A 26,499-nucleotide genomic window follows, 5' to 3' on the forward strand; every position below is an offset into this window, starting at 1 on the left:
GTGTCTGAAATGGACTGGAATATCACATAAAAGTCCTACATCTGCAATAGATTACAGTGCCAAAGCAATCTGTGATTAACACCCACACGTAAATCCAAAGCCCTATCTTTTAATCTCCTCCTTTAATTAGTAAAGAAAGAGTCGGACTAAGGAGACTAAGACTAAGGAGATGGCTACCTCATGAAGAACCCCCAAATATTCGGTTTTATTTGCGATGGAGTGAAAGGCCTAGCTTGATATTGAAGTTTTGTAATAAATGTGGGAATGGACACGATTTTTACTCAGAAAGGGACAGTCAGGCATTTGTGTGATGTAATTTTCTGATTACTTTAAATTATCCAGATTGCTTTTCACCAGAAGCCAATACTGTTTTTTATTCATGTGTAACTCTAAGGCCTTTGCTTGTCTTGTGTAAAAATCAGCAAGCATGCTGCATCTTAGTACCTGAAATTTACTGTTCCAACAGGACCTGCTATTGTGCCACTTTTCTAACCCAGCAGAACCATAAACACTCACAAATCCACAATGCTCCATGCATTGTTAGTGGAGCTTTAAGACAGGCACGGCTCTGAAAGAAACAGCCTACTTTCAAGTCAGAAACATGAATTACTGCTGCATACCAAACAAATGATTCCCTGTCCAGCAGTACTCCACCCAAACTGAGCTGTGCTCAGCCACACTGCTGTGCTATTGGGAAATGACACCTGCAATGAGTGAGCATCATGCTCTCAAAACTGTGCTCAAAACTCGAATAAGAGGTTTTTACTACTGGTTGGCTGGGTGTTTCTCTCTTACATTTCAAATAGTTGATGATCAATTTTGCCCAGAATATTTCAACTATGTCGGGGGGGGTGAAAAGGAGGAGGAGAGCAGGAGAACAGGCAAGGCAGCAGGTCTAGTTTCTCTCCTTCTTTTCTCCACACACCTGAAGAAGACTTCACTTCTGAAAAGTTGTGTTTTGCTTCCTTTGTACTTTGCATTGTGAAATTGACCTCGACTATCTTTCTTTTGTGACTCACACGCTGCCACAGCAAATCACTCCAGCCCCCGCATCTAAATGTTTGTTAGAATTCAATAGAAATTGCCACAAAAAGTGAAGGAAAGAAAATACAGTCAAACATTTTTTGTTTAATTATTTTTCATTATTTAATTATCTTAATGTTTGTGTTGTCTGATGGCTTATGATTTGGATATTAATAAGTCCTATACTTATTTCTAGCTTTATCCTTTGAAATCATTTAGCTAGCTTGATTCCAGTTTGTTTTAATGAAAATATGGCTGAGAGCAGTAGTTTTCTGACTTCAAATAAAGGGCTATTGAGGAGCATCTTCAAAGCAGTGTTTTAATCTGATTTGTTTCCCTGGTGCTTTCATTTGTGGGTGTATCTGTCATTATCAAGTGCTCATGGCCTTCCTGCTCTGCCTGCTGCAGTTGTCTTATCACAGAAAGCAGTGTTTGAGTTTTAGGCCAAGACACTAAGCAAAAGAGTGCAAATCTTATGTAAGTGTGTATTTTAAGATCAAACTAAGGCTAAAGAAACAGGTACATTAAACTCCATATTTCTTGCTCACTTATGAGAATACTATGTTCACTTTTTCGTTCTTTTAAATTTCTCATGAAGATATGCTGAGCTTGTTATTACAGTATAATATAATGCATGTGAAATATGTACCAAGCAATCCACACAGACATGTAATTATGATAGCAATGCTCTCTCTATATACATATGTTTTCTTTTCCAATGTTTGCAAATTCTCTGTATCACAAAATGATATGTTCCTGCAAGTGTCTCCCTATCTTCTCGAATCCCTCTGGAGCACAGAGCAGCTCCCTGCTCTGAAGGAGAAAATGTTGCAGGCGCAATGGCTGACCTTGTCCTTCATTGCTGTGGGTCTGTGGGTTTTGGGCCAGGGACAGGAACTCCCTGTACAGACACTGTGTCTGCAAGCAGAGAACCTACTCCACAGTAGAACACTTTGTTCACTGCCACCAAGGAAAACTTAGACAACAAAAACACACACATGCTGGAAAAATGAACATTTGAGAGGTGCACCCCCCCCCCACACACACACACACTGAAAAGTTTCAGTGGTAAGTAATATTCCCATTTGAATGAGTAGCGTTAACTAGAATTCAAGAAATATGTCTCAAGGTAACATATCTTGTTAACAGGCATTAATAACTCATAAATCAAACCTCTCCAAGTTACTTATTGGTTATTATGTCAGGTTTTTAAAAATATGAAATTGCATGGTGGGATAAAAGGAAACACTGTGGAATGACCTACTGTTTAATGTAGTACGCAATGTAAAACAAATTTTAAAGACTACATACGTAGTTTTTGGTATACTGAAATGCTAAGAAATGAAACTTTCTCTTTTTTTTAAGCATTTCATGACAAAGTAGTCATTTGGAGTATACCTTCTACAGTGCCATTTTAACAATGTCTATGTTTTCAGGAAAATCAGAAATGTATCAAAGTATTAATGACAAAACATGATTAGAAAATACCACAATATTACGTTATCAAATGTAGTCACGCTTCTACATAAAAAAGTATTATTTAGAATGCATATGTGAATGTGTTTCTTTATATCAATTTTTGAAAGACATTGGCACTGTTACAAAATATTTTGTGCTGCTGTGACATGCATTTGCTTTGGGTATTGTAAAGGCTATGAATATATCTAGCGAATCAATATGTTTATTTCATCAGAGTCTCCATCTTTAACCATGTCAGGCCGTCTGTGTTTCAAGTTATGTACGAGGTTAAAATCTCTATCTGGAGTTACTTTATTTGACTGTTTTTGTAGGTATTCAAAATGTTTGACTGGGCTCGTACACACAGAGCCTTCCCTAAGGTGCAGGGAAAACCACCTACGATCTGCCACCACATCTGCCCAAGCAGAATTTATTTCACCACATCACCCCACACAGTACAAAAATTGACTGAACATGCAAAAAGCACAAGCACAAATCCTAAAAGAAAAGGACAAAAAAAATGCAAAGCTTCGCTGTACTGATTCAGGCATGCCTGGTGAATAATCATAGGTACAAAGAAAAATACAGACTTTCAGAGCATTACTACACTAGAACCTCACATTAAATAAATTCATTAAATGTTACGCAGCCCGTTCACAAGTTTTTTTTCATAGCAAATATGTACATGAATGCATCTCAGTTCTTTAAATTTCACATTCAGCATGCTTAACTGTTTAATTCTAGCTGTAGTAGAATATATATTGCATATACAGTATACATACCAATGCCGCTGCAAAAATGGCTTTATACACAGCTGAGGTTTTGTAAAGTATGAACCTGCACAAGAAAAAAAAACAAGAGTGAAACTTAAAACCATCCTGTCTGCATTTCCTCCTTATTTAACACCATCATAGATTTTCTTCAGGATGAAGAATAAAAATCTTTGACTTTAAAATATGTTAAACTGTATTAATGAAAAAACAATTGGATGCAGCTCATGTTTACACGGGCAACAATTGGACAGCAAGTTTATAATGATCTTTTTGAGGTTAGATTCAATTTGGTTTTCACAGATTTCTCAAAACTGCTCATTTAAAACTTTTGGCTCTTAAAATCTAAAACAGTACCATTTTCCAATTCTGAGTGAGTAAAAGGCCTCCTCATACTTAGGTGATTTGTTGCAGAAAGAGAGGATTGTTTAACTGTCTCAACATTGCATTGCAGATTGTTAAGAAATGTCTTACGTTTTTTTTTTCTACAAGGTTTGTACTGAGGTCTCTTTGGGATATACTTTCACAAACTTAAAAAAAAAAACATTTTAAAAACATGAAATTGTGAAAATCAAAGATTAGTATTTCACTAATCGAATCTGGGCCTGAAAGCACGTCCCGTGGGGGTGTAAGGTCAGTGTCCTTACTGTGAAGAAAATCTCCGACTGTCACCAAGCCACCAGGTGGTCAGCATTTCCCCACAGGAAATCAGTGTGATGCATGAGATCTGGGTCATTCCTGCAGAACTCAAGTTGAGATTGACAAACAATGAACAAGGATTAGTTCACCATCGTGGATTACCTTTCTTATGGCGACCAGATGGAGATGCTCTCTGATCTGAGTGGTCTGCATCTCTCATGCTGTTGCCTCTTCCTCTTAAGTGGCAGGGCAGCCCAGAGCTTTTTACAGTTCACAGCATTTCTGTCACCCAAAACAGAATTTCTCAAATGCCTGTGTTTCTTTTTCTCTTCTGGCTTTTTGTTGCAGTGTCTCTAAAGATGAAAAACAAAGACACATTGAACTCGCTGCCTGACCTCCAACCCTGGCAAGGTTATAAAATGGTATTTCCATCCCAGGGCAGGAAGAAATGGTTACCTCATAAGGTACTGTAGGAGAGGTACTGACCGGGAGAGGATGTGTCATCCTAGCAATGGATAGTATATTTGCAGAATAGATTTTGTATCTTGAGGAAAGCACAACATATTGTTAATGAAGCTAAACCTATTTACCACATTGGCAAAAGGCCCTTGCTGCCCTTCCAGGATATTTGGAACCCTACCATGGGCAAAAGCATTGCAACCATAACACTGTCTTCCTCAGCAGAGGATAAAGTTCATTTTCATAGTAACAGTGAGCTGGATCAAATCAATGACTTAAAAAACACAGTCCAATAACTAAAATGTTCAAGCAGAAATTAATGGATTACTTGTCATAGGCTAAGAATTGGTATAACATGTAAAACACATTGGTCTATATTTTCAGAAGAACGACTACCAATAAAAGTCTAGTGAGTACTAGATTCTTTGCCATCCAGTTGTGCTGCTTAATTGCATTTGGCTACAAAGAATGTTATGTTATGGTGCTGGTGTCCTATTTCACCCTTGAACATCCTGTATATTTCAGTACTGGGATATCAGCAAACCCAGCCTTCTTTGTAATCAACATTTCACTGTTACTGTTACAACAGTAACTTCAAAGTCATAGATCTCCTAGTATGTAGGTTACAGCAAACAGAATTTTCTGTGTTTGGAAGAAAGAGATGTGCAGATTCATCATCTGCCCGTAGTCATTATTGTATTTTTTTCTAAACGTTACACTACCTACGGAAAACAATAGGGAAGAGGCAGCAGAATGATCTTCAGGGAAACTTTTCATCCTGGGAGTAAGGATCTAGGGATCTGCCCTTCTTAATAGGCAACTGGTCCAGCATCAATGCTGAGCCTGGATGCAGTTGCACCCCTTGCTGCCCACTGTTTTCAGGCAAAGCATAATATAGTATAAGCTTCCTGACAAGTTTCTGCATTGAAATTCTGTGTTTAAAGTCAATACCTATGAAACCTGTGAAACCTGTGCAAAGATAGAAGCCTTTAATTTGAAAAACATGTTTCTAGGACTTTTAATATTAAAGCAGCTATGAAGAGAAATGCAAATAGTTCCAAACTGACAGAAGAACCCTAGTAAGTTTCTTCTTGAATGCCCCCAGTGTCCCAGCAGCCACAATATGATTTGGCAGTCTGGTTCATGCACCCACAACCATTTGTGTGAAGAAATGAAATTCTTAGACATGAATATAGTTGCACTTTAATTTCCTTGCATAATCCCTGGCCTTAGTTCCCATGCTGAATTTAAAGTGCTGTAAGTAAACTCTGTCTATGTTTTCTTAGAATTTTGAGCACCTTCATTAAGTATTCTCAAAGTCTTCTTTGTGAAAGGCTCATGAGGCTCAGTAATTTATATATGTCCCTATTTGACACATATTTTAGTCCTAGTGGTGCTGTCTTCCTTATCTTACAACACCTAAAGGATCCAGCCCAATTAAACTGGACTTTAGGCTATCTTAACCTTTGTAATTTTTCTTCTATTTTCTAAAGCTACATCCACCTAAATCCACCCACAAATCTGTAAGGTCCATTCATTAATCTACTCAGTTATAAATTTTGCATCCCTTATACCAGCACAAACGAGATGAGGACTATTCACAAGACACATGTTCAAAATGTACATTGTTACATTCATCCATTATTTTTCACACTTCATCTCCCACAGTTTCAACTTAGCATCATTTGAAGGAATGCTGATGTAGCTCTCACTGAAAATAATACATACAAGTGCACAGGCACCAGAAAAAGCACAGTGGTTGTTCTAGCACTTCATGTAGAGAAATAAAAGTAACCCTAGTTAAAACAACACACCGAAACATTCCAGTGGTTGACTAATTGTGTACAGAAGCTTATACTCACACCAGCAGTGTCTGGACAATAGGCCACATTTAAATGAGTACCTTTACATGTGACCTGCCAAATTGTACTGTTTGAACATAACCTACTTTGATTTGAATATATATTTTTTTCTGAATTCACATGCAAGAACTGGGGGTGCTCACCCTGTGGTCTATGTGGGTCCCAATTCCCCAGTATAGTGACTTACCAATCATGGCCTCCTAATAATGCCCATCTATTAATTGGCTTCATTACTCTGTTCTCCTCCCCACTAATAGCTGTTTTGTGGGGAGCATTCTGGCACACTAAGGCTGCTGTCACATCATCCAGGTGGGGCCACGCACTGGTGGTGGAGGATGAGAGTCCCCATTACCTGTAAAGTGCTTTGAGTGGAGTGTCCAGAAATGCGCTATGTAAGTGTAAGCAATTATTATTACTTCATTGATAGCAGAAGTAGAGAATTGTGACTGGTACATATGAAACAAATGAAACACTGGCAAACGTGTCAGAGCCAATATGAAAGATTTGTAGTTTCTGATCAAATGTAATGCTTAACACTAATTAGAAAGGGCTTGTTCATGGAGTCACCCCATCTGGAATTCAAACCACAGTAGGCTGTGAAAACTGGATGTGCATTTCTTATATGGCAATTGTTTGAAAAGATTGTTGACTTAGTCGTGCAGTGTTGAGAAACAAGTCTTGCTTCTTTCAAAAAGAGGAATTGTGGACGTTCCTGGGTTAGAACAAACAGTGCTTATGGTAGGCTTTCCCATCACAACAGTATAGTATATAATGTCATATTCACTCTGGTTTTTAAGTGCATTGCCATTTAAAGTTTAATCACAGCCAAAATAAATATATTCCCGGAGAAATGTTTTAATCAAGCTAACAAATTAAAAACAGTACCATTATGTACCTTGACCTTTTCCCTATGGTAAGTCTGTATTCTGTCTGCAGCCAAGGCCCAGTTGGAAATAGTAACAGTAATGCAATAATGAATCAATCTTGTGTATGGCCTACTGTAATTTCAACAGAAATAGTGGGGAACTATGCAATATACTTTTATTATTTCTAAAGGACTTACCAAGCTAGAGCGAGGTTTAATCCAAGTCGAGCAAAATAAAGAACTTCTAAACCCAGGCCCTGGTGCAAACATACTCAACATTAAGAGCAGCAGTACAGTAGATTAATAGCTGGATTTCAACTACTAAAAAATAGGTATCTTTAAACAATGAAAGTGACATACAAAATAACAAGAGCTCAGCTACAGAGACATTTTTTTTAGAACAGGCACCCAAATTGGGGGAGTTTAGAAAAGTTGTTTTGGCCTGTCCTTTATACAGTATCTAGTGTGCTACACTAATGACACTCCTTGGCACCAGTGAAGGATTGCAGTGGCATGTTTGTGCTTCTAGTGACTTGAAACAAATCTAAACGGCAAATGTGAGGGTCAGATTGCAAGAAAGTTCGTTAATTGAAATATTTACCCATGTGCCATTAATTTTTGTTGTTTCACTTAAAAATCAAACTAGCTCCCATTAACCTAACATAGGAATTATTCACTTGGTAAAATACATTTTTTAAATATTTTTAGACTTTGGGCTGCTTTGCCTGTTCTTTACAGTACATACTTTCTACACAAAAATACACTGAAATGCACACCAAAACATAATTTATGATTATTGACTTGCCCAAAACATGAACATCATGTTTCTATGATGAGCATAGACATTATGTATACCTATTACTATCACCACTATAGTGCAGTCAGAATTAAATTTAGGCGAATGTTAATGCAGTTTAATTGTTGGGGTTGTTGCCTCACAGTTCTGTGATCTTACATTTGATTCCTCTTTGGGCTGCTTTCTGTGTATTGCAAAGAGTTGTCTTTGTCTATCGTCAGACAAATATTAATAACAGTCAAAAATAATTATGAGCAGAAAATTACAGTATCTCTAGAAAAAGTTGGAGATCGGTGTCAATCTTTATCCCATCAGGTGTGAGATCAGCATTCTTAAAAGTAAAGTGTTAAAATCAATTGTTTAAAACTCATTCCATCAACCTTCACCTCCACAGATCATCTGCTTTTTTCACGTATATTTAACGCTTCATATTAAAGTTCCCCTCATTATCTTTATTGTACTTAGTTGTCTAAACAGAAATACATTTCATGTGAAATTAAAGTTAAGGAAAGTGCTCAAACACCAATTTGACAAAATGCTAATTCAGCAGATATTGTGAGCAGGCTAAAACACGGTAGTCGAATGTAAAATTGCCATTACGTTCAAGCTGTAATTAATTGACAGCAATTAGCAATCCATGAGCTCACTTTTTTCTGATAGTGACACTGTTTTGTAACTACAACTGTAACTGTAAATTTAGAAGACAGTTTACCAGGTGGGTGATACAGTTGCACAGTGGTTAGTATTGCTGCCTTGCAGCACTGGGGCCCTGGGTTTAAATCCTAGAATGCTATCTGCTTAGAATTTGTATGTTTAATCTGCATTTGTGAGGGTTTCCTCAGGGTGCTCCAGTTTTCTACCTCAGTCCAAATACAGTACATGCTGGTAGGTTAATTGGCTTCTGGGAAAATCAGCCCTGATGTGACTGTATCTGTGTGTGTCTTGTGATGGACTGACTTTCCATCTAGGTTATATCCTGCCTTGTGCCCATTGCTTGCTGGGATAGGCTCCAGCTCCCCCATGACCCTGTATTGAAAACAGAGGTTAGAAAATGGATGGATTTAACTAGTTCATCTGTGTTGTATTTTTACTGCTTGATCCAATACGGAGGATCAAGAATCTGTGTAGACAGATCTGGAGTAAAAAAGCCCATCACGTTCTTTATTTTACTCAGTATGATAATACAACAATACAACTTAGATGCCCACTACATTATAGTCTATGGCTAGTCAACCAACCCAAAATACACAATACTTTGTTTTGAAATGTATCCATTACACTAGTCTTCCTCATATTTATATTAGAAATCAGACTAGGTTTTTGTACTATTACAATGGGAAATACAAAAACTTACATAAGGAGCTTTACACCTTTTAATAGTGCTATATATTATTATGATGGCTTTTGTACTCAAGCTAGGCACTCTATCAAAGCTTTGTGCCTTTAATTATTTCTAAATTTACTTTTGAAAACCACCACTTCCTCATAGTATGCCAGCAAAACCAGATACACAATATTGCATGACAAAATGCACATGATAAAATAAAGGTATGAAGATTTCAACAAAGAAGTCCAGGAATTGATTAGGTTTACTCAGAGGACTAACCCTCCACACCTGGTTTTCTTTTGCCTGTGTCTCATGCGAGCCTCAGTACAGAAGGTATGTTAAGCCTGGTTTGGGTTGAGTCCAAAACTAAGTAATCCACAGATGTACTGCAATGAAGTACTAATCCCACCTGCCCGACATCATGATGTATAGTATTTGAAATATCGGTATATGAAAACGGCATTTGGATTAATCTGGAACAGCAATAAATCTTCAAGTAAAACAGCCGTTTCATATTGTGATCTAATAAACTGTTTTTAAGGACGGGGGTGAGAACCTCAGTCTCCTGGCTAAAATCCACCTTGGGCTTGCACAATCTGGCCTGATTAAATTTCCTCCTTAATTCAATTGGTGAAGCAATTTCTCACTTAGACACCTGATCTGCTGTGTGCTGAGGCTCCTGGCGCATGATGGCTACCGTACGTCAACCATGTGTGTACTGCAACTTCAGGAGCGGAAGAATTGGTTTCCTTTCTATATTGCGAGGTTTTGCAATTCTTTTGGACTAAGCACTATAGAAATAGAAGCAATTAAAAAAAATCTATGAACCAGACAAAACATAGACTATGATCGTAATTTTCTGATGTATTTTATGTCCAGGAATCATAGGAATCAGTTCTGTGTCCTGTTTTGTGACGGTATCTAGGGCATGGGGAACAAAATGTGGCAGGTTGCAATGCTCACCAGAGATTCATTGCCTTTAATTATTACAGATATGTGATAGTCACATAAGGTTTAAAAGAGTGTAGCTTACTCCAGTACCACTTTCTTAATTCCTTTATTATCCCAGGTGGGAAATTTGCATTGCAGTCAGGTGTAAGACATAACAAAAAAAAACCTAATACATGTGACACACCATGAACCTGTTTACAAATAAGAAACATCCATGTACCTGTATAACATGAGAAAAAAAAAGTTGGCATCTAAAGTGATTTTTATCATTTAGAAGAAACAAAGACGTTGTGTCATCAGTGTGCGAGATACATAAAATAACGAAAACTGTGAAGCTGTCCAAATAAAGTAGGTTAGTAGCCATGGGAATAAAGGATAATTTAGTTCTATTGTGCTTCAATCTGGGAAATCTAAATCAACCGCCTGATGGAAGGAGCTCTGATTAATTTGGCAAGTGATGGTCATGATAGTCAATGATTATATTGCTTTCTGCATTATTTTTTTGGTATAGCTGACTGTATATGGCTATATATGATGAGTCGAACTGGTCCAGTTCTGAAGGGCAGAAAGTAAAAATACATTGTAAAACTGTAAAAAGCAGCTTTCAGCTAAAAACTACAAAAGGGTATCACTAGAACTTTTACTTTAGAACGTGAGTTCATATTATTATAAAGCTTTAGTAGTATAAACCAAACTGCAGTAAATAACTTTAAAATCAGCTCTTTTCAGATGTTCAAATTTCTGTTTAAAAAAAATTCAGTCATATATTCTATCTATTCTATTATGGAAATAATCCCTGTCTACAGAAGTTCAGATTTCAAGAAGGAATATTTAGGTCAAAATTATACAACAAAATGTGGCAGGTTGCAATGCTCACCAGAGATTAATTGCCTTTAATTATTACAGATATGTAATAGTCACATAAGGTTTAAAAGAGTGTAGCTTACTCCAGTACCACTTTCTTAATTCCTTTATTATCCCAGGTGGGAAATTTGCATTGCAGTCAGGTGTAAGACATAACAAAAAAAAACCTAATACATGTGACACACCATGTACCTGTATAATACTTCTTTGTATGTCTTTTAAAGAATTCTTCCAATGTTAATCCAGAAGATGTGGAAATATGAAGTAGAGGGGTTGTTTTCTTTGTAAATATCTATTTTGATTAATTAGCTATATGACTGTGGGCTTGTTTTCTTAAAGTATCCTGTTTTGCCTTCTGTTTTTTATTTTTTTAGAAAATGTTATTTTAGAACCTGGTTTCATTTTTTAGGTTTGATATAGCAGCAAAGACTCTTTTTTTGCCTCTTTAAATCACACATAGATAATAATCTATACTGGAATACCCTTTACAGTACAGGCTATTCTTATACTGTTTTATAATTGTCACCCAGCTGTGTTAAACAGTGAACCTACATGAAACGTTAAATTGTGTATATACAGATTCATATAAAGGTGTTTTGCTTTAGCATTCTCTTTTAAAAATTGTACACATATAAAACAGGGGGATACAATTAATGTAAATAATAGAGGTGCCATTAAACTCTTTGCAGTATTTGTACCATGAATCAGTACAAATGAAGACAAGCAAATTATCACTGCAAACAGAACTGTTTTGAGGTGATAAAGTAAAGTTGGCAATACAACTGCACATACTCCTTCTCCACACTTTCCATTGACATAACCATTATAACAAATTTAGAAGTGTCAATAAAAAGAAGTAGTTTCACCACTAAGATGCTGCAATACGGAATTTATATCATCAACATTGCATGAATACTCAGTTCATAGCTGCTTCTGTCTTATCTCCAAAACTTTTTGATGCTACAGCTCCTAACTACAATTCCTATTTTGAGCAATAGAGAAAAATATATTCTCATCTCATTTTACACTACTCACTATATGACTTCAGTTTATCTTTGTCAAATCTATCTCAGATCTGGGTTTTATGAGTTGCATCTTACCATCTAACCAGGCATTGTTTCTAAAATGCAGTAGTTTTTTTTTTTTAAATATGAAATGCATAATCATTGTTTTGTAAGTACTAATATTCTGTGGAACTCTATGATTACGTTTGCTAATGAGAGCTATGTTTCTTAAGTGATTCTGACAGAAAGTTGCATTGTTGGAGCTTCATCCAGACAATGAAGAACTTCACCACACAGGAAGACCCAATCTCCTGCATTGGGTGAATTTCATCCTGATTCCAGACAAATTCCAGATTCATCGAGGTTCCAGACGAATTATTTCACCTTTTGCAAATAGCACAGTGCCACAGAACCAGGCATAGGCACAGAGAAGCCAGAGAGAATAGCAATGAAATTGCAAAAAGAACAGGTCTGTCACAGAAGTAAATTTCTGTCCTAAATTAAAACAAGGTGGTGTCCTCTGAGCCCTGCTACACTATAGCTACAATTTTAATTTCATTTCTACAAAATCTACATTTTGTAGCACCAATACTGATGACACAATCAGTCAGCCCATTTGTGTATATATAAACAACTTGTTGGCCTAAAAACTGGGCCTGCCTATTATTCTAAAGCATGGCCAGAAAATACAAATCACGTCCAATATCAGCCTGAATTCTTAGGCATGGACAGTAGAGTACTGTCACATCAAGCTAGGACAGGTGTGGAATAGCTGTCACACAAGAGGTCTGAAATCCGAAGATTTAATCTGTGACTCAGAGGAGTGGTGCCAGAAAGTGTCACAGTAACTTAATGTAATGAGGGTGAGAAAATTATACTTATTCCATTTTAAAAAAGTTACATCGCTGCATAAACAAAACAATTAAAGATACATACAGTATGAGGCAGACCCATCATTTTGATGAGAGAATTCTGAATATTTCCTTTCAGCATGTTGTAGTAAGACAAGCAAGAATGATTAGACAATTTGGTTGCTATGAAAATTACTGAAGACAAATGTTTTAGGTAGCATTCAAGGTAAACACCAATTAATAACAAATGAACTGTATCATCTTACCCTTTTTTCACCTGGAGTAAATTCAAACAAATCATTCTGCAGACTATTATTTTGTTGTTTTATATAACTCTTCAACTATTTCTCAAGATTGTGACTGCTTACACAATAAAGAAAGCTGGTGTTACCATGGTGATTAAATTCTATTTACCTTTTAAACTTTGCCATGCACATGAAACAAGTCAGTAATTATTCTTTTTCTTAGTCTTTCTACTACTTTTTTTCCCCACAGTGAATTTCATTTTTTAGGAAAAACCTAAAATCTGTTAAAGGTAATTGAGCTATTTTAATTAAGAACATCTGATGAAATCACTCATTTTTTGTAAGTAGCTCAAAACAACAAGAACATGGGGTTTTCTTCTGCTATGTGAATAAGGTATCTGAACAAACAATATCATGCTGGCATACACAGTGGCTTTCAAAAGTATTCAGAACCTACCTGTGGTGTCCCATTTTGAGAAATTACAACATGATGGAGGCATTTTTTAAACTTAATATTTTAGTATAAACTTGAATGCAGAAACTGAAGACTTCTGATCATAAAATGGAAAGTGATAGTAAATGTCAGCAAAAAATGAAATATGTTGATTTCATGACTATCCAGTCCTGAGAACTCAATATTTGGTGAAAGCAACTTTGGCAGCAATTGTGGTCATAAGAATTGTTTGGGTAAGTCTACCAACTTTGCACACCAACCTGGTGCAATGTAACAACATACATTCATCCTGGCAGATTTTCTCAAGTTCTCTCAGGTTTGTTGGGGATCACCCATAAACAGCAGTTTCAGCATCCCTCCACAGATACTTAATGTACTGTCTGTGGACTTTAAGTGGGCCATTGAAGGACATTCGCTTTCTTTTTTCTTAAACCACTCCAGTGTAGTTTGGCCTTTGGATCATTGTTCTGCCGAAAGGGGAATTTGTGCCCCAGTTTCAGGTCTGAAACAAGGTTTCCTCTAAGATTTGGCCATCGTTTCTTCCATCTATGTTCACATAAGTCTTGACAAGCTTCCCCGTCCCCACTGATGAAAAGCAGAACTATGACATGATGCTGCCACCGATATGCTTGACAGTTGGGATGGTGCTGACTGATTGATGCACTGTGTTATTTTTGTGCCAGATGTAATACTTTGCATTTAGACCACACATTTCAGATTTTGGCTGGTTTGACTGCATTACCTTTTGCCACATGTTTGTAGCATCACTTACAGTACGTGCTTTGTTGCAGGATTTAAGATGTGTTATATAATTGATTGTTCAGAGGATTTTGGTCACCACATCATAGAACAGAACTGAAAGAACTGAAAACTGAACTGATCCCATTTCTGAAACTAGCAAGGAACAGGACATAGTTGCACTTGTGTCCTCTGGTTCATGTTTCACTATTCATTCTACAGAACTCCTCTGGGTTGTCATGGCCTTTCAGGATTTCATACAGTATACTGTACGTGCATCAGGTCCCTTAGTAGTTTTCTCTAAATAGATTAGTTCTTGTCAGTGAACCCAAGAGTGTGTTTGTGTGTTCTTCTCTAGATGGATTCCAGAGAACTTTTCATAGCATATAAACTAAAATTGTACAAAATATCTAAATATCTCACTAGTACATTGTTCTATTTCAATGTAACATTGTTTAATTTAAGCTTTATAATTTGACTATATATCAACATTCCATTTACCTTTTTATTGTTTTCCCACTGAGTTTAAAACATGAACATGGTGTGTCTCCATGAAGACCTAGGATTTTTTTCATACAGTAATTAGCTTCTTTAAGCTTGGTGTTTCCAACTTTATAAAGTATTTAAAGTTTATGTTTTTGCTACCTGCATGTAAAACCTTGCACTTGTCTTCGTTAAACTCCATCTGCCATGTGTTTGCCCAGTCTTGAATTTTATCAGACTGCTTTTGTTTGTAACTGCTCTTATGTTGTTGTGGACATTACCCCAATATTGAGTGACCTCTGGAAGTGTATAGTTAATGGCCTATTAATAACATCCTTGTTTTCTTAAGTACACTTGGTAAAATATCAAAGATTGACATACAGATCAAACCTATTATACAGATAAAATCTACTATTTATCGTACCCCTTTAGGGTGGCACAGTTGATCAGTGTTTAACATTGCTGTCTTATAGCAGTAAAGGCCCTGGGTCCAATTCCAGACCTGGGGTCCTATCTGCAGGGTTTGTAACATTCAACTGCAATCAAGGAGATTTCTAAAATCTTCTATATACTTCCAGAGGCTTCATGAAGCTATTCAATGACATTTCTTATGTGGATAGTGGCTTGATCTGCCCCAGAGACAAAACCGATCTACATAAAACAGCGCATGTGCATTGCGATACTTTAAATACCGTATCATGAACTGTAATTAAAAATAAAAATAGAACATTGTAAGTCATTAGCTGAATGGGTTAGAAATACCCACACAAATATAGTATCATAAGTTTAGTAGTGGCTCACCTTATATGGAAATAACAAAGCATAAATAAGGATACAGATCTAGAATATTTGGACTTATTTTATTATTATTTTATTATTTTAATGTACTCAGCACAAATTATAATTAGGTGTTACAGTAATATCCTCTGATGGTCCTTTTCATCATTATACAATTATAAAAATTTTAGATTGCATTTCTTTTTCCTAAATTAAATGAAGGATATACAAAGATGTGAGAATCATCAGAATCAGAATTCATGAGAGATTCAGTATTTGCTCAACAGCCCTGTAATTTCTAGTGAATATTTACATGTTCAAGATATCATCTTTTCCCTCTAAATATGTGATTTGCCAGCACAGACTTGCACTTCCAGACCACATATTGAGCTAATTCTTTTAATATGCATGTTTGAGTGGGTGTTACCTTAGAAAATGACATAAATGTGTTTTAGCAAGATGGTGCTAGAAAAGGAAGGAAGGGTCGGAACAGGAGATGAAGTACATGCAGTAGACATCGAAAGGCAGAAAGATCCACTTTATGATTATTAATATTTTGGAAGTATAGGAGGTTCCTATTACCAGCTATAACAGTAAGGTGACCCAATCCCATATTCCTCTGTTTCACCGTGCTTGTGTTCATGTGTTCCAAAGTCTTAAATTTAAACAAAATACTATAAGAACACCTGTAACAAGCTGAATTGTATTAAGTAGGTGGTACACTCATAGACATTTATTGTGGTGAATTTCTCACTATATTTGTACCTTACCCATGTCCACTACACTGACTGGTCCATACTATGTTAAATGTTTCTATGCAATGTTAAATACAGTGTACCATGGTATTCTCATGTTGTAAAGCATAGTTAGAGTTACATTACATCAAAACTACAACAAACATTAGAAAAGTTAATGCAAGGCTTTAGTCGGAGTGCAAACATACCAAGATAACTTCGCAGTGGTGAAATCGTCCTGTATTACCATGGGTAATAATAATCATGCTAATGACAAGAAAATAGCATAGGTGTTTACTCTAAAGCTCATTTTCAAGATTATTGCCTAAGGATATATATGAAAACAGATCAAGTTTTCATTCTTTCCTTTCAGAAAAGACAGTCGCAAGAGTAATTGTAAACTATCTTTCTGCGACTTGGCCTGTCAACCTAGGATGTTGCCTTTAACCTCTCTTGTGGAGGTGGAATTTTCTGAGCCCCGGGCTACATAAAAAGCAAACGCTGCACCCTTACAAAGATGGTGGTCTGAGTCACGCTTGGATAGGTTTTAATAGCATTTCCACCCCAAAAAAAAAAGAAAAAGAGGGCAAGAGAGGATGGGAAGAAAAGGACAATGCCTCACATTATACAGTGCTAATCACTATATTAACAACAAAAAAATTGGTTAGAAGCCGATTGCGAAGATAAATGCATGAGTCATCTCCCACTCCCTGTCTCCGGAGAGGCAGGTTATCTCCCTCCAGCAAGTTGCCACGCGCCTGCTGCACCTGATTGTCTCATCACCACATTCCAAGCAACAAAGCCCAGCGAGCCGAGGCAGAGCACCAAGACACTGATACACTTGTTCTGTGGCCGCAGGTGTAGCTGCCTGCTGTTTTGTCAGCTTCTGGGTGTCGGCATTTCTGAGCTGGCATTCTTAAAACCAGTGCTGGCTGAGGCTTTGTCGCAGAAAAAGACTGCATGCAAATTATTTGAGCGGAATATGCAAGGAAAATGAAAGAAAGCGTTTCCTTTAGCACTCATTTGGGTTAACCTCTCATCCCTTTTTGAGTCATTCTTAATGAGAGGTCAGCTTTCACCTGAGAACAGATAGAGGTTCATGTATTACAGTTTCTAACAGGCACCGTCTCTTCAGAGGAATGGCAAACATATATTATGAATTATACTATATACAGTACGTACAAAACTCTTGCAGTTTTAAAATGATCACAGGGGGAGAGATATTAAAAAGTAGCTTTATTTTTAAGCAGCTGAGTTGAATTTTCCATAGGGTATTAAAAAAGAGAATGATGCTTAGGCTATTCACGTTTTAGATTACTAAATGTCATTACATTATCAGTACACCTCATCTTGTAATACATCCCAGTCTAAGTACAATCTTAGCAATGTTTTGACTAGGGAATCCTTCTACAATCTTGTACAGTATAACATAGCCCTTAACCTGACTCACTTCCATGAATTGCTTCTATTCTAAGAGGCTCTAAGAAGAATGAAATGGTTAGTGTGAAGCCTTCCTGAAAGAAACTATGGATGTACTGTATGCCTGAAATACATCCATAGTTCAAGTCTCAAGTCCATCAGAACATGCAGAAACCTCCATCTCACTATTAAAGGGATAGCAGCCTTTAGACATCATTTTTGAATCCAAAGTTTGACACCTGATGGAACGTTTCTGTTTGTTTCACTCAGATTTTTTTTTAAATCTATTTTTGTATAAAAACTTGAAATCATGGACAACCCTGTTTCTTAAGCCTCCTTTAGCAAGCCAGATTCTTCATAGAAGGACATGACATTCACATAACATTGACTGTATGTAGGTATTTATTGCCCAAGAAGTAATCTCCAGCTTTGTTTAGGGTAATCATTTAGTATGTGCTTTATAATTACAACTATTTAAAAGGTAAGGATCATAGTAACCCTGCATTCTTGTCTCTGTCTCTACTTTTTTATATTTAAGATACCTTATTATTTTCTCTGGTGTGCTTAGGGCTCCCAGTTCTGGTTTTATCTATTTACCTCTGGTGTTTCTTATTCAGTAAATCTTCCATTTTTCTCTGTACATGTTCTAGCATATTTTCAAATATTGTGAAATTACAATTATCTTATTGTAATCCTCTCTATCGCAGAATTGCAGGGGCACTTAAGCACCACAGTTTTAATACCAGAGTTTTCCCTTTCAACCAAGGGCTTTACATAAAGTAGCAGGATTTTAAACAGAATGTGTGCTTTGGCAAAATAACATTAGTATAAGAGAATGAAAATAAACTCTGCTCCAAATGTACCTGATTTTTCTATGGGTTGCACACTAATAAAAATTACAATGCATAACATATATTGAGCATAAAAAGACAAGCATTTCTCAAAAGTCTTTAATCTTTAAAGCATGCAGCAGCAGTGTGGAGTGGTGATTAGGGCACTGGACTGATAACTACTATTGTAGGTTCAGATTCTGTTGTTGTACTCTTGAGCATGATACTTTAGTCATATTATTTCAATTAGCAAATAGTTAACATAGGATAGATGTTGCTTATTTAACAAACTAGTGTCTTTTGAACAACCGACAGAAATAACAGATACAGACATAGCACATGATGTGGTATATTTAAGATTTGCTGAAGTTCCTCATAAAAATGGTTTAAAATAGCAGGTGGTGAACAATCAAGATAATGCATTTACCTAGATCAAGAATTATTTAATGAACAGAAAACAAAGTGAAGTAAGGGATTAATGCTCACATTAGGGTGATGTAATTAATGGGGAACCACAAGGATCTGTATTTGGATCACTGCTCTTTCTGATTTATACCAATAATGTAGATTCTGGTATAGTTAGTACACTTGTCAAGTTTGCAGATGATACCAAACTAGAATGATTAGTAAACACTTTTGAAGAACACTGAACACTTAGACAAAATTCAAGATTGGGAAAATACCTTGAAGATTGGACATAATATAGCTAAATGCAGGGAGTGGCATGCGGATAGCTAAATCATAAACTGTCAATATAAACTGGTAATCATCATGTTTGAAGAGGCTACTTATGAGAAACACTTTGATGTTTATTTACACACATGGTTTTCATTTTTCAGGTAATGTGGGTAAGAAATAAAAACTGCAAATATTGTGATATATTGTTAAAATTGTAGAATCTGGAAATTAGAAAAAGATTGATTAAAACATTCATTATAACATGTAGTTACACCTACTAAATTACAAATTTCTTCAACAAGTAATGTTAATCATGTGTTTTTCTTCTTGTCATATTCCTCAATATGCAAGATCTATTATTTTAAAGGAATAAGTAAAGGTTACATCCGAGATTAAAAGTAGAAAGAAAAAACATAACATTTTGCCAGATAACTGCTGGAAAGTTGTGTTTTTTCTCCTTTTCAGTGTGGAATTCACCTTTTTTAGTTCCTTGGCAGCCAACACACACTGACTCAGCTTCTTGTTCAAATCAATTATTTGAGATGAAATAGACTTAAATACAGAGCTGTCAAATTGCAAATGAACTAAGTTTATCAAAAAAAATATAAGTATGACTTAGATTGGCAACTCACCTTTTATAGAAGTTGAAGTCTACACTTAAGAACAAGAGAAGAGATTTAAAATCTACACTGGAAAATAAAACATTATTTTGAAGCATTTGCTGCTTCTGGAGCAATTGCAAGCCCAGTTTTTGAGAATACTCCAGTTTAATTCCCAGCATCCCACTTGGCAGAAAATGGAAAAGATAGGGGTGGTTGCTGTTCCTAGTGCCATATTATTGCTTGGAAAATCAGCTTCTGCAAATCATTACATTAGGGACTGCCAAGAGTACATCAAACAGCCCTTTTATTTCTTAACTTGTTGACAATGGGATATTCAAGAGAAGTAAAAAAAAAGAAAATGAATAAGAGGATTCGGTAGTTTTAAGTAATTGAGGATACAGCGCAGGCTAGGGCCTGCCCTAGCAGCACGGTATTTCTCTGAATGACAGAGGCACTTGCCTGTGGCAGGTGCAGAGAGCAGGCGGAACGCCGAATGCTTCTGAGAAGGACCCAACCTGTTGAACTGTTAGAACACGTCCTGAGGTACAGCAACCACTCATTTTAAAAATACTTGAGCTGCACTTCATTGTGCTTCGGCAAGACTATACCTACACAAGCCTTGTCAAGCTGTGCCAGCAGATCTGTTACACAAAAACAAGAATCCTGTTGCTGTGCAGGTAGAAATAAAAAAAAGTTTGTTTGTTTTTTGTTCTTCGAACATTTCTGTATCTTCCATGTATGTAAAGGCATCCTGCACCTCTATATAGTGTATAAACTGATGGTACATCTTTTTTTTCTGTACCTGTTAAATACAAATTAATCTTAATATTTTTGATCCCATAATAGCAAGAATTTTATTCCCCTATTATGATCTTTCCAGTGGTTGCAAACATACAGTATATTATTCATTTCAGTCTTATAACTACAACTTATAGTTTTCCCACAGCACTAAATTAAATGAATCAGCAGATGAAAAAACTAACTTTGCCTCTGAACTTCTGAATCAAGGCGACTTTTCATGTGGATTCAGACACTGTGATTAAGTTTATTACAACATATTAGTCAGACATGTATGCACAAAGGTGAGGTGATTTTGGTTTCTAATAGAAGGTCAGGGACCCTGAAAGTGTATTGTAGAGGATAAAGTACCAGCATGGGCACATAAAGACAAGTGTATGAGATTCCTTGGACATTCTTTGTGTGTGAGGTCATAAACCATTTTCTCATTTTAGTTTTATGAATTTGATGATAATCACAATGTACTATTATTAGCATTGGAAAAAAGAGACAAACAGACAAACCATCAGATAGTCGGATATGTTGAGTGCTGGGCTATTGATATGTAGAATGTTCTCTTACTCTGTCACAACACAGCCGTTACAATCCTGTCTGAGCAAAACCATCAGATAGTCAGTGCCAGAGAGACCTTACCTCACCATTGAACTTTGAGCTGCTCAGTGGTGTGGAGACAGTGTGAAGGTGTGGTGTGGTGTATCCCGGGGCTTTAAAGAATATCTTAATAAGCAGGCCTGCCTCAGTGATGTTTTGACTGGGATTGTGACTCTGTTTTTCAGACATCATCAAGTTTCATACACTTTCCAGTGTAAAAACAAGGCCTTATGAGCGTATCACTGATTTACCAGCTTAATTCATGCCTTGCAGGATATCCCCCCAGACGTGGTACTTAGGGAGTACCTACAAATGTACATAGTGACTTAAAAAACACTGTTCACAAACAAAGTTTCAGCATCTAGAAAATTTTATTGAAAAGCTCTAGAAATATGCTAAGCATTCATTTAACTACATGTTTGGTCAATATTATTGCCATAAGGATGATACTTAATAAGAACAGCCCCACTGCTCTTGACCACTGACGATCTGTGATTCTCAATAGGAATTTTATTGCATCAGGTGAAAAATGCACTTAATTACAAGAAATGGATTTTACAAGTTCCTTAGGCATGACAGCAGCCAAGTTCAATCTGCTTCAGCTGTCCTAAATTGTAATCACTCTGGATGTCATTTCCTCAAGTTAAAGAATTATACAGTATATGCTATATGTAAGCCCCTTCTCTCCCTCACATTTGTCTTTTGTATCTTAACCTCTGCAGCTGCTCCTTGGTCACTCCTCACTCGGCAAGGGGGTCCTAGTCCCAGCCTCCTCATTTTATGGCCAGGAGGTTGGCCCACAGCCAATCAATGTACAGTATAAGAGACATTTACCGTGACTAAAATACTCAATACACATCTCAATACATTGCATTCCCCAGTGTCGTTACTCCTAGTGATATTCCAGTTATATACAGTACAATAGATTAATATAGGTTGAGTACTCTTACAAAATTTGCAAGGCATTATTACAGTGGTTCAGCACTGATACTTTTCATGCCTTCAATGGGACTATGAAACATTACAAATCTGTATCTATTCCCATTGAATGCAGAGTGGCATTGTTTTAAATAGCTCACAGAATTTTAAAATGGCTTCCTATGCGTGAAACATTCTCGAATACATTTTATTTATTATACATTTTAAGCTTACTGTAGCTGTTGCAATGAATTCAATCATGCAAATATTTAAATATTCTGCTGCAACAGGTCAACATTCATAGCATTTGTTTCTACTGTACCTTTGGTACATTATTTCTGAGTTTTCTGCTTTTCTTAAGCATTTCCCTGTTGTTTTGTAGGATTTGCGCTGGGCAGGTTAGGAAATCGTATTGGACTAGTGGGTATTGCTAAAAGCTAAACTGGTTTTCTAGTTGCAATGAAATGGAGAAGAAAAGAAACACAACTTTTCGGCTGTGGAACCTTCTTTGGGTGTGAAGAAGAATAATTTTCGAGCTGTATATGAATAAATAAACCATACATATACAATAATTAAATTATTTTCCCAGGCAATTAATTCTGGTTTTAAAATTTAAAATGCACCTGTTACAGATGATGCAATTCATTGTTTTCCCCTGGGAATTTTCTGATGTGAGATAAAGGAGTGTTCATGGATGAATGCCAATAATAAAAAGTGAAAGGAGAACAATGACAAAACAAAATTGACAGCAAAACGTCATAAAGCAAAGGGATTTTTTCCCAGCGATTTGAGACTGAGTAACAGACATTACGATACGGATGTATCTGGAATGGAGATAAACACATTTCCATTGGTTTATAACTGTGCTTGGACTTCCTGTGGAGTTTCAGGTCTACAAATGTCAAGTTTTTAAATACCTACTCAAGCGTTTTAGTAACATTAAAGCTCTTAATCTCATTGTTAGACAAAACTTTGTGTATTCTTAAGTTCTACCATCACAGAGAATGTTTTTTATTTGAAGGCTAATTTGCCAAGTTGAAATCCCCATCTGTATGTCTTTACCTTTTTTGTTTATGAACAAACCAAAAGTTATTATTATTTCTGAAGCATTTTCTTTCTGGTGGCCCTATACATTCTTTACAATTTCTCTAGTAGATTGTAATGTATTTGTTGTTCATTTTAAAAATAACAGAGGTAAAATAAATACTGTACTTTGCACACTACCAAAGAGGACCTTTAAATGTACATTGCAAGAAATAGTCACTCATATTATACTGTATATACAGTATATATATAGTATTTGCCATTGCAAGAAACTGAACCTAAATATGGTTTAGGAGTCTGCAGGTCGGTACTAAAAAGTGCTTCTGCTGTACTCCCAGCTCCATGGCACCTGTACATACTGATGTACTGTCATAAACCTCAAAGCTATGTAAACAAGCATGTCTGATCGTGTTGAGGAGTAATTCCAGTAATCACACACAGACAATAATGATCTGTAGAGGAGTCAGCGAGACAGAAAAGAATGAAAAGGTTAAAAGAAAAGAATGCAGATGGAAAAAAGTGACACACTCTGATTCTTTGAACAGTTTGAGATCATACCAGTAAGAACAGTCATCTGACAATTTGGTAAGCTTTTAGGATATGGGATGTAAGTGCCATTTACAAATAATTTGGAATAACATGGAATGTATTGAAAAATCATTAATAGAGACATAAATGTGACAAATGATGATGGGGATCTTTTTCAATCAAATTAAAGTTAACTAAGTTAACAAATTAACCATCAGAGTCTACTAGGTACCAAAAATAGTTTGAACTACTAGAAATACAGTATTTAGGTTATCACAGAAGAATTTATTATAGTCAGATACTGTTCTTCTGAAACTGAAATAAATTGTTTTATAAACAGTATATAGGAATATATCTTGATTTAGCTGATGCTGGTATTCAAGGCAAGTTGCACTTTATAGCACTGCTGAAATGCACAACACGTATATCTAGAATTATAAAAATTTATCTTACACAAATAACATTGTAATGAAAAGTAGATTGGTCTAGTAAAAATGTAAGACACTGAATATGTCCAATTCAATAAGTGAAACATAATATGAAATACATGAACATATGTACATCAAACACAAATCACATGATTACTGAACATATAGAAAAGCATACAATCTTTGTATCTTGGATTTCCTTGGTGTGAAGCAGCTCTGTGAGAGTGGTAAAGATTTCTGGACACCTAGACAGAGAGAAAGGTTTTAGTGTCTACAAGCAGAACTGAAATTTGCAGAAAATTTTCAGCCTATCTTGTTCTCGTGAACATTTAGAAGGTAAATCTTTGCCCAGACTCTTCAAGGGGGAAGCAAGAGTTTTGTCCTCCGCCATTTGGTAGTGAAGGCTTTTCCAGATACCTGTAGCTCCTTGTTTGATTAAGCATTTTCTATTCTCAGTCCAAGATGAATTCCCCTTTAAAATTCAGTGAGTTCTTGTTTCAGTACTGTGTGAGAAATAGTCCCCTTGATGACCCTATCTATATTAAAAAGATTTCACAAGGGACAACAGCCTCCAAGAACTAAATGCTTTGTGAATGTTTTGAAAACATGGCGAGATAGGTTTGCCCTCACTTGGATAATGGGTAGCCTCCTGGCCAAAGGACAAGGAGGCTTGACCCCCCTTTCAGAGAGGAGTGAACCAAGGCACAAGGTGGAGACCGGGTGGAGAAGGGATACATTAGACAACTGTGAAGGGAAGTGTTTATGTTCAATATACTGTGTAAATAGCTAATTTAGCAATGATGGTGATTGGGTCTAGCTATGTCTGATTGATTTAACGTTGTTATCCTGACTAAAACTTCAGTTAATAAGTTCCATTTAATACCTTAAATGACCATACCATGTGACTAGGAATTAATCCCGTTGATCTTATTTAATCATTTTAAAAAGCCAATGTTTTGAAAGAAAACATTCTATAGTATGTTAGCTCTCATTCATTTGTCTATCATCTTTGCCAATCACATTTCTAATTGCATCATAGAGTGAGCTGTATACATTCATTTCTGCATTTGGTAACATATAGAATACACCAATTATGATTTCTTGTTTAGCCCATTTTATATATTCTACAGTGTATCCTATTTCTTCAATTCTTTAGCTGGCAGGTTACGTTTTATATATAGTTTCACAAACCACCACTTTTGTACTGTCTATCTCGCCAAAAATGAAACCAATAATTTAATATTCATCCTCAATTTCCTTCTCATCATATGCATCGCTCTGAGCATTCAGGAATGAATGTATTTCATCCATCCATCTCCTCACTGCTTTATCCAATTCCAGGTCAGAGGAAAGCTATAGACTATCAAGGCAAGCTACAAGGCTAGCTCTCCAGAAACAGTTCAAATAGGTATCTGCATCAGCATGCGTAGGCTGCAAAGGAACAAGTAAAGATTTATTCCATGCTGAAAAGAGAAGAAAAGAAACACAATGTTTCAGCTGTTGAGCTTTCTTCGGGTGTGAAGAAGAAGGCTCTACAACCAAAACATTGTGTTTCTTTTCTTCTCTTTTCAGCATGGAATAAATCTTTACTTGTTCCTTTGTAACTTTCCAGAAGCCAGTTAACCTACCAGTATGTGTCTGAACTGTGGGAAGAAACCAGAGCATCCAGAGGAAACCTACACAAACACAGGGAGAAAATACAAAATCGATGCAGATAGCACCCCAGGTCCAGAATTGAAGGCAGCGCCCCTGCTCTTCGAGGCAGTGATACTAACCCCTGCACCTCCACTGGCATGTTGTGATCTCCCAGTCCCCTATATACTAGTTTAAAAATTAGAGTGTATAACTCAGAACCGCTTATCAATTTGCAGTAATTAATTTTCTGTAGGACATTTCATTTTCAGTTTTAAATATAGAGTACCTCTTTATGTTTCTTAATTTAATAATAGGTTTTCATTACATGCTGTTAGATGAATGCAATAGTAAAGTCAGAAGTTACTGTACCTATGTCCTGTATCTTGGTTTTTCACTTTTTTTTCCCTTTGCGTCACTTCTATCAGTTTCAAAATCTTCAGCACCACGGCGTTCCAAAAAACGTGTTTTGGCCTGTGTTTCGAAACCTTGAGAGCTAAACATCTCAACTCAAAAAAGAAGCAGGTACAGTCAATGCATGACCCTTAAGCTTGCTTGTTTTATAGTTCTGACATAAACACAATGCTGGGAAAAGCCATTCAAATATGATATTTGTACGTATGTCTTTTTGGAGGCGGCAATCCAGCACATTTAGGAAATAATAAATGTTTCATGTTAATTTTATTTTTAATGATGTTTTTGTAATTGAATAATAAATTAACTAATTTATA

At 36.2% G+C, this 26,499-nt stretch overlaps 2 long non-coding RNA genes across 3 annotated transcripts in view; both read right to left on the reverse strand.

Annotated features, from left to right (window-relative positions):
- LOC148655684 (uncharacterized) overlaps positions 1–19,996 on the reverse strand; it is a 37,280-nt gene extending 17,284 nt beyond the window's left edge. The window contains exons 1-3 of one of the 2 annotated variants that reach the window (XR_015941081.1): positions 19,860–19,996; positions 4,053–4,243; positions 3,264–3,318 (exon numbers count right to left, since the gene is read on the reverse strand). This is a non-coding gene — a long non-coding RNA (uncharacterized LOC148655684). Of the gene's footprint in view, positions 1–3,263; positions 3,319–4,052; positions 4,244–13,135; positions 13,204–19,859 lie in introns of those variants that run through there. The other variant, XR_015941080.1, reaches the window with a different exon arrangement.
- Positions 19,997–21,570: 1,574 nt separating this feature from the next.
- Positions 21,571–26,281, reverse strand: LOC148655685 (uncharacterized). The gene is made up of 2 exons (XR_015941082.1): positions 25,765–26,281; positions 21,571–24,381 (listed from the first exon to the last, which is right to left on the reverse strand). It is a non-coding gene; the product is annotated as an uncharacterized LOC148655685 (long non-coding RNA).
- Positions 26,282–26,499: the final 218 nt, after the last annotated feature.

Source organism: Lepisosteus platostomus, chromosome 8, assembly GCF_059453375.1.
Source record: "Lepisosteus platostomus isolate fLepPlt1 chromosome 8, fLepPlt1.hap1, whole genome shotgun sequence".
NCBI lineage: Eukaryota > Metazoa > Chordata > Actinopteri > Semionotiformes > Lepisosteidae > Lepisosteus > Lepisosteus platostomus.